The sequence below is a fragment of the Sorex araneus genome, chromosome 3 (assembly GCF_027595985.1).
Source record: "Sorex araneus isolate mSorAra2 chromosome 3, mSorAra2.pri, whole genome shotgun sequence".
NCBI lineage: Eukaryota > Metazoa > Chordata > Mammalia > Eulipotyphla > Soricidae > Sorex > Sorex araneus.
Genome location: NC_073304.1, coordinates 225,607,379 through 225,616,165, shown reverse-complemented (window position 1 = coordinate 225,616,165; position 8,787 = coordinate 225,607,379).

Sequence of the window (8,787 nt, the reverse complement as noted above, 5' to 3'; positions counted from 1 at the left end):
GTGAACAGATATCAGGGCTAAACTCCAGGAGGGCCAGACCCTGTCATCCTGCGCTCCCTGCACCCCAGCTTAGCGCAGTGGGGGGCCCAGTGAGGACCTCATTCCAGAGAGGGGAAAGATGGGGGGGAAAGGAGAGGGCAGGGCTGGGACGTGCCCCCTTCCCTCCCCTCCCCCCCACCCCCGGGCAGGCACCAGCCTCTGGCAGGGACATCTGAAGTGCCCCCACTCACTAACATGGAGTTTGCAGGAATATTGCAGCTTCGATTCTGATGAGCAAAAGTGAAAAATAAGCCCTCTTCTCTATTTTTAGGGTCTTACTCACGGGGGAGGGGGAGGGGGAGAGGAACACACCTGACCTTTGGATAACACTTGGAACTTTTCTAAAGTCTGGGCTGGAAATGATCAAACTTGATCTTTCATAAGACCCTCGGCCGGCCGGGTGGAGAGAAAGAAGGTCCATGGTCTAGTTCGCTCTCTCTGGCGCCACCAAAACAGTGGGGTGGGATCCAGATCCTGCAGGAGGGTGTAATCCTGGGAGCTTTTGAGGAGCTGGAGCGGCCTGACCCCACCCCAGTCCCAGGGGGAGCTTCTCTGTCTCCGTCCGGAAAGCACAGTGGCCGGTTTCCACGGCTCAAGACAAACACCACTTAGCATATAGAACCATGTGGAATAGAATTTAAAATCCAGGGGCTAGGGTCTGGAGTGATAGCACAGCGGGTAGGGCATTTGCCTTGCACGCGGCCAACCCAGGCCAGGCCTTGAGTGGGTTCTTTGGTTTTGTTTTAGGCCTCACCTGGCGATCGATGCTCAGGGCTTACTCCTGGTTATGTGCTCAGGGGTCACTCCTGGTGGGGCTTGGGGGACAGTATGTGGTGCTGGGGGTTGAACCCTGCTCAGCTGAGTGCAGGCAAGCGCCCAGCCTGCTGTAGCTATGGCATTGGCTCAACTGAATTGCTCTTTACGAGGTGCTCATAAAAGTTACGGTAGTTAATTATTGATTTATGAATAATCTCATAAAATTTAATTAATTAATATTTTAATTTTATTTAAAGTGTGGTTTACAAAGTTGTTCATGTATGATACAGTTGTTTCAGCCATTCAGTGTTCCAATATCAATCCCCCTACCACTGTGACCTTCCCTCCACGTTTTCCCTAGTTTTCCATCCACTCCCCAAGCCTGCCCACATCCCCCCTCACACACCCACCAAGAAGGCACCACTTAATTTATTTTCACTTGCTTGTTACAACAAAATAGCGAATGGAATTATCAAAAAAAAAAATTTAAGGGGCTGGAGCGATAGCACAGCGGGTAGGGCGTTTGCCTTGCCTGACCCAGGTTCGATTCCCAGCATCCCATAGGGTCCGCTGAGCACTGCCAGGAGTAATTCCTGAGTGCAGAGCTAGGAGTGACCCCTGTGCATTGCTGGGTGTGACCCAAAAAGAAAAAAAATCTAGGGGCTAGAGCGATAGTACAGTGGGGAGGGCATTTGGCTGGCATGTGGTCAACCCAGGTTTGATCTCTGGCATCCTGTATAGTTCCCTGAGCACTGCCAGGAGTGATCCCTGAGTGCAGAGCCAGGAGTTAGTCCTGATTGAGCATTGCAGAGTGTAGCCCCCCTCACCCCAAATAAAACCAAATTAACAATTGAAAGTCCAGAAATAAATCCTTAAATTTATGTTCAATGGATTTGGGGGAGGGGTGGCACACCCACGGTGCCCAGGGATACTCTTGGCTCTGTGCTCAGGAGTTTAGGTATCGGGGGGAGGGGGTTGGGGGTGTTGTTTAACCTCTCTGCAAAGCATACACTACATCCTTTCGATCAATCTTTGGCAAGGGTGCCTGTATAATGACATAGGACTGGAGCAAGGGAAAGAAAGCCTACTTAGCAAATGGTGTAAGGACAATCAGATTCCCATGTGTGAAGGACATGCGCAGAGCGACGATGGACTGCTGCCCCTTACCAGATGAAAAATTAACCCAAAGTAGAAGGTAGACAAGAACAAAAATCATAAAACTCTTAGTAGACAGGCAGGTATCAAAATTTATAACCTAGGATAAGATGATGATGTTTTAGATAAGAATTAAAGACTCGTGTTACAAAAGAAAAAGTAAGTACTTGAGAGATAGTGCAGAGGGTAAGGTACTTGCAGTGGTTGATCTTGGTTCAACCTCCACCCTGCCATCTGCCAGGAATGATTCCTGAGCACAGAGAGAGCTGGGAACATGGGTCAGTAAGAGGCACACCTTGCATGCACGAGGCCTCGGGTTCAATCTCAGCACCCGCCACCTCCACACACAAAATGGGCAGATGATTTGATGAGACATTCTCAAAAAAAAAAAAGACAGACCTGTGACCCAGAAGCACATGAAGACATGCTCAGCCTCGTGAGTCACTGGGGAAATGCAGATCAAACCACATGGGTTACCACGTCACACCCACAAAGATGCTAAAATTAAAAGACTAGGATGGGTTGATGCAGAAACCGGAACCTTCCACATGGCCTAGAGGGACTATAAATTGGAACCATCCCTTTGCAAAACAGTTTCTTCAAAGCACTCCCGTTCCACTCCTAGATATATTCAACTTCAAGAGAATTAAAAACATGTCCATATAAAAACTTGTGCACGAGGACCCAGAGAGATAAGACAGCTGATAGGCACTTTCCTTGCACACTGTCAACCCGGGTTTGATCCCCAACACCATATATGGTCCCCTGAGCCGTCCATGAGTGAGTAACTCCTGAGCACAGAGCCAGGAGTAAACCCTGAGCACTGCCAGCTGTTGCCTCAGAACAAAACAAAACAAAAAATAGATGCTGGAAATGGCCTGAAATTAGTAATGATGAGGGCACAACCCCGTGAAGTCTGAAGTGCTGACCCGTTCACTTTAATGGGGGGAAGAGTCTGTGGTATATGAGACATTTCAGTAAATCCCTGACTGCACGCTCAGATGTTTACTTGTATCCTGCTCCTTTCATGGACATACCGCCTGACTCGATTCATTTCCAAACCCCTGCGTGCTACCCCTCCTCTGCCGGGCCCGCAGCAGTACTGGAGCAGATCCCGGCAAGCCTGGGCCTGACCCTCACCTCTTCTCTGAGCCCCGTTTCCTCTTGTGCAAAATAGCTGTACACATTTTTACCCACCTCAGAAGCGTGGAAGATGACATCACCCCAGACAACTTATCATTATGTCAAACTCTTGGCGAACATTTCTTATAGGCCAGGAGCTAGGTTGATAAACAACACGATTATTGACTTGTTTTTGTTTTTTTGAGCCATACCTGGCAGTGCTCCGAGGCTACCCTAGGCTTGGGGTGACTCCCGGCAGTGCCCAGGGGACCATGTGCCAATGATCAAACCAGGCATCTCTCATGCAAAACTTGTGGGTTATAGCACTCTGAGCCGCCTCCCCAACCTCAGACTATTGCCTTTAATGTAAAACTTGGTTGAGTGACAGCCAGCTCTCCAAGGCTAAGTGCTTTAGGCTGGGCTGAGCAGCAGGTGAGAACAGCTAATTGGATGGAGGAAGCTGGAGGCTAATGTGAGTGGTTGCTCTGGGTTCCAGACCAGCAATGCCTGAGGGAACTTTCTCGTGCAGATGGAAACAGAGATGAGTGAAAACCACATGTGGAATTTTATATTTTCTAGTGGCTGCATTGAAGATATAAAAAAGATACAGGTAAGATTAATTTTATTTATTTTTCCTTGTCGCAGAGAGTCTCTTGCCCGCACGCCTGGCTGTCTTCCCCGGGGCCCCTCGGAGGGGATGGGCTCCAGCTTCCCTCCCCACCCCAAGCAGAGCTCCCAGCGGCCGAAGACCACCGGAACCTAGCCATAGCCATGCTGGAGGCTCCTCTCTACACGTTCGGACAGGCCTCATGCATGAAGGTACCGGCAGAGGAACCCAGGTGTGTGTAATCCCATCAATGGCCAACATCCAGAGACTTAAAAGCAAGCTCCCAGAAGCGTGCAGCCGCAAGCGGCTGCGCGATATCTTTGGCCTACTTCTCCCTTTGGGAGAAACTGGCAATCTTCTGAGAGTTTCCTGCCCACGTGGGACAGCCTTGCAAGCTCCCCATGGTGTATTTATATGCAAAATCCAGTAACAAGCTGGATCTCATTCCCCTGACCCTGAAGAGCCCCCAGTGCAACATCCTTGGGAGGGCCAAGTCCAGATGGACTTCTAAGATCTCAGGGAAAGGACGAAATGAGATGTTACTGGGCCCGCCTGAGAAACCGGTGTTTAACGGGCGATCGTGATCGTGATTTTTCCTTGTGTTTTGGGGCCACACCCAGCGGTGCTCAGGGCTTACTCAGTAATTCCTGACTCTGCACTCAGGAACTACTTCCGGCGGCGCTTGGGGAACCCCCTGGGTTTCCTGGGGTTGAAACCAGGCTGGCTGTGTGCAAGGCTAGCACCCTACCCGCTATACTATCTCTCCAGCCCCCAAAGATTTGTTTTAATATCATTTTTTTATTCCAATATATATAAAAAATACAACCGTTTCCACATGTAATCATAATCCAATTACTAATGTGTTATTTTACCATTTTGTGTAAGTCTTGAAAACCTGGTATGCATTTCATATGCCCCAACTTGGATGCTAACAATTAGAGTGAAACCTAGGCTAGTGAAAATAGCCTGTGTTTCTTCTGGGGGCGGGGAGATCTCCCTAACACGGGTCAGGAGTCTGCGGGGCTCCTGGAGCTAACGAGGCCTGTTGGGTCCAGCACATGGGCCTGAGGATGTGGCGGTGCTCAGATACAGCTGCCCTCAGAGATGTTCAGGGTCCAAGGGCATCAAACCCGAGATGGTGACGCTAGGCCTGTGCCCTAACTGCTGTCCTATCTCCTGGCTCCACATGTGCTGAATGAAAACAAAACAAAGCAAAGCAAAACAAAACTTACACTGCTTCTGTCTTAAAATGAATGAAAATTTGGTAAAATCAATATCCGTTCTCACTGGCTGCATTGCAGATGTTCAGAAGCTACGCCTGACCAATGTTGGCTGTGTTTGGTGTTGGAGTTAAGATAGGGTGGGTGGTGGGGCCGCCGCTGGAGACGGCTTCCATGTCTGCACCTCCAGGCTAGACCTCCTGGGCGCTAGGCTCACCCTCAAGGGCCTTCGGGACTGAGTCTGCGCCTTGGCTGATCGCAGGGAGGGCAGCAAAACTTGTAATTCCAGCAAAGTAGCTGGAGGCTCGCCATGGGCCACTCGCTGCAGACTCTGTGCCCCTGGCAGTTGTCGTCCTGGTTTTGATATCCGGGTGTCAGGCATTGAGCTGCGGGACCCGCTGAAAGCAAACCTCTCCTGGAGGCACACAAGGGACCTCCAAAGCGTCCCAGTTCTCGTGCTCTTAGCTGGCAGCTCAGGAGAACAGGTCCTCGAAGTCCTGTCCACACTGTCCCATCAAGCATGGCCGTGCCCAGGCACTCAGGCTGTGTGTACGGAAACCCTTGGCGGACAGACCCCTCATGCTGGGCACTCAGGGTGTCCTCAAACAGAGGCTGACTTGTCGTGCCACAGAGGGACATGGTGCGAGTAAATTTGTGGGCGGAGACTGAGGGAGATTGGGGTGAAGGCAGGAGGAACCCCAGAGCTGTTCTCCTGGGGAGGGTTTTGCAGTGAAGACATCAGCTCCTGACTGGGGAACAGCCGGGTGGGGGTGGGTGCCGTGTGGCAGGACCAAAGGGACCCCAAACTGGCTAAACGATGTGTGAGTGAGTCCGGACAGCTTCTAGAACTTGCCTAATCTCGAATCTCGTCCCCTGGTGTCAGGGCCTGGTTCTCCTGAGGGGCTGGAGGCATTTCTTATTACACCTGCCTCTAGGCGATACCAGATGACAGGGAAGCAAATCCACACCCCAAACCTGCTCACCGAAGCACTGTCCTTCCTGTCCTCTTCCTCCCGACAGAGACCCCCACCCCGCCGAGGGTGCCCCCAGGCTGTGCTGAGCATTCCCCAAGAAAGAAGAGTTTCAGTTCTTTTTTTTTTTTTTTGCTTTTAGAGTCATACCTGACGATACACAGGGGTTACTCCTGGCTCTGCACTCAGGAATTACTCCTGGCAGTGCTCCGGGGACCATATGGGATGCTGGGAATCGAACCTGGGTCGGCCGCGTGCAAGGCAAACGCCCTACCCGCTGTGCTATATTGCTCCAGCCCCGAGGTTCAGTTCTTACTGTCTCTAAACCTGGCCTTGACTTGCTTGTTTGCCAAGATGGTGCCCCCCGGGTTTGCACTTTGGAGAGGAAGCGTGTGTCCCTGCAAGCAGAAAGACTGGTGAGTGGGGAGCAGAGAAAGAGGGGGCGTCTGCACAGGGGGCTGGTGTTTGCCAATTAAAGGAGCAATGTTCTGATTGGCCAGACAGCCTGGACGAACTCCACAAACTGCTCATGAAACCCGCTGGGCACAAACGCCAGGCCAGGCCTTGAGTGGGTTCTTTGGTTTTGTTTTAGGCCTCACCTGGCGATCGATGCTCAGGGCTTACTCCTGGTTATGTGCTCAGGGGTCACTCCTGGTGGGGCTTGGGGGACAGTATGTGGTGCTGGGGGTTGAACCCTGCTCAGCTGAGTGCAGGCAAGCGCCCAGCCTGCTGTAGCTATGGTGTTGGCTCAACTGAATTGCTCTTTATGAGGTGCTCATAAAAGTCAGGGTAGTTAGTTAATTATTGATTTATGAATAATCTCATAAAATTTAATTAATTAATCTTTTTACTTTATTTAAAGTGTGGTTTACAAAGTTGTTCATGTATGATACAGTTGTTTCAGCCATTCAGTGTTCTAATATCAATCCCCCCACCACTGTGACCTTCCCTCCACGTTTTCCCTAGTTTTCCATCCACTCCCCAAGCCTGCCCACATCCCCCCCCCCCGCCCCGCACACCCACCAAGAAGGCACCACTTAATTTATTTTCACTTGCTTGTTACAACAAAATAGCGAATGGAATTATCAAAAAAAAAAAAAAATTTAAGGGGCTGGAGCGATAGCACAGCGGGTAGGGCGTTTGCCTTGCCTGACCCAGGTTCGATTCCCAGCATCCCATATGGTCCCCTGAGCACTGCCAGGAGTAACTCCTGAGTGCAAAGCCAGGAGTAATCCCTGTGCATTGCCGGGTGTGACCCAAAAAGAAAAAAAAAATTTAAGCAAAAGGAAATGTGAAAATTGTTATCTCTCACCATGGGGTCATCAACGTCCTTGTCCGAGGGGTCACTAGGCTGTTGGCTGCTAGCTGAGCCTTCTGTGCCAGGGGTTTTGTTGCTGGAGCTGAGCTGGCTTCTGTGATACTTTCCCGTGTAATTTGGTGAGCTCCCCTGGGCTCTCAGCATTGCAGAGCTTGAAGAGGTTGCACGGACCAGAATCACCAGGGTCTGTAGGGCCGAGCTTGTCATTTTCAGCAGCTTGGCTTGCCTTGGCGTTTCTCCTGAGATTGGTGGTCAAGCTGTGGTGGTTCCCTGCGCGGGGGGGGGGGGGGGCGGGGGGGCTGTGGGCTGTGGGTGTGGCTCCCAGCGGTAGGGGGAAGGCTGCCCATCCCCATTCCAGGAAGACCCCAGAGTTCTCCGAAATTTTTTATTGGTTCGACCTCTCTGCTGAGATTAGCTGTGAAGCTGTGAAGTTGGCCCAGCTGCAGGGTTTGCCTGGTGGCGGCTGTGGGGTGTGGATGCAGCCGCTGGGGCTTTGGCGAGGCTGGGACTCAGCCTGCCCCACTCCTGAGGGCACCCCCATGCTTTCAGCCGGGAGACCAGCGTACCTGTGAGTTTCAGCGGCGTGGTGTGCATCTCGTCCGGGATTGGTGGTGGAACCCGGAAGCCGGGTTGTTGCTTTCATGGTGGGACCTGTAGCATGCCAGAAAAGTCAAGTTGTAGAGGCAGATGCTAGAATGGGGATTTCCGGGGACTGAAGACAGAGGTGGAGAGGAGCTAAACGTGGGTTGCTTTGGGGGTGTGGGGAATGTACTGAGATACGATGCAATAGTAGTTCCACAGATCTCAGAATCTATTCATCACCGAGTCTCCATGTAGAACGGGCAAATTAGGTACAAGCTGGAATGCAAACGTGTCGTACCCCCCCATGACTGGCACTGCTTTAAAAACTGGGGGGGGGGTTACGTGGGGCTGGAGAAGTAGTACAGAGGGGAAGCTGCTTGTCTTGATCGCCAGCCCCACAACTCAGGTTCTCCGAGTCCCCCGGTGTGATTTCTGACCATAGCCAGGAGTAGGAGTAACCACTGAGCACCACTGGGTGTTGCCAATCTCCCCAAACAAGCAAAACCCGGACTAGACTCCCCGCTGGTGAAGGAGCGGAGCCATGTGGGGTGTTCATGGGTTCCAGAGGGGAGAGGTGCAAAGCAGCAGGACTCATTTAGAAAGTGTTGGACACTCTGGGGTTGGGGCGATAGCAGAGCGGGTAGGGCGTTTGCCTTGCACGCAGCCGACCCAGGTTCGAATCCCAGCATCCCATATGGTTCCTCAAGCACTGCCAGGAGAAATTCCTTGAGTGCATGAGCCAGAAGTAACCCCTGTGTATTGCTGGGTGTGACCCAAAAAGAAAAAAAAAGTGTTGGACACTCTGGAACTTTCTCTGACCTTTGAACATCTATTTACGCTTGGTCCAGCATTTTGAATATTGAAATTATACTCCTATAAAGCTCTTTTTTTTTTCTTTTTGGGTCACACCTGGCAATGCTCAGTGGTTACTCCTGGCTCTGCACTCAGGAATCACTCCTGGCGATGCTCAGGGGACCATATGGGATGCTGGGAATCGAACCCGGGTCGGCCACATGC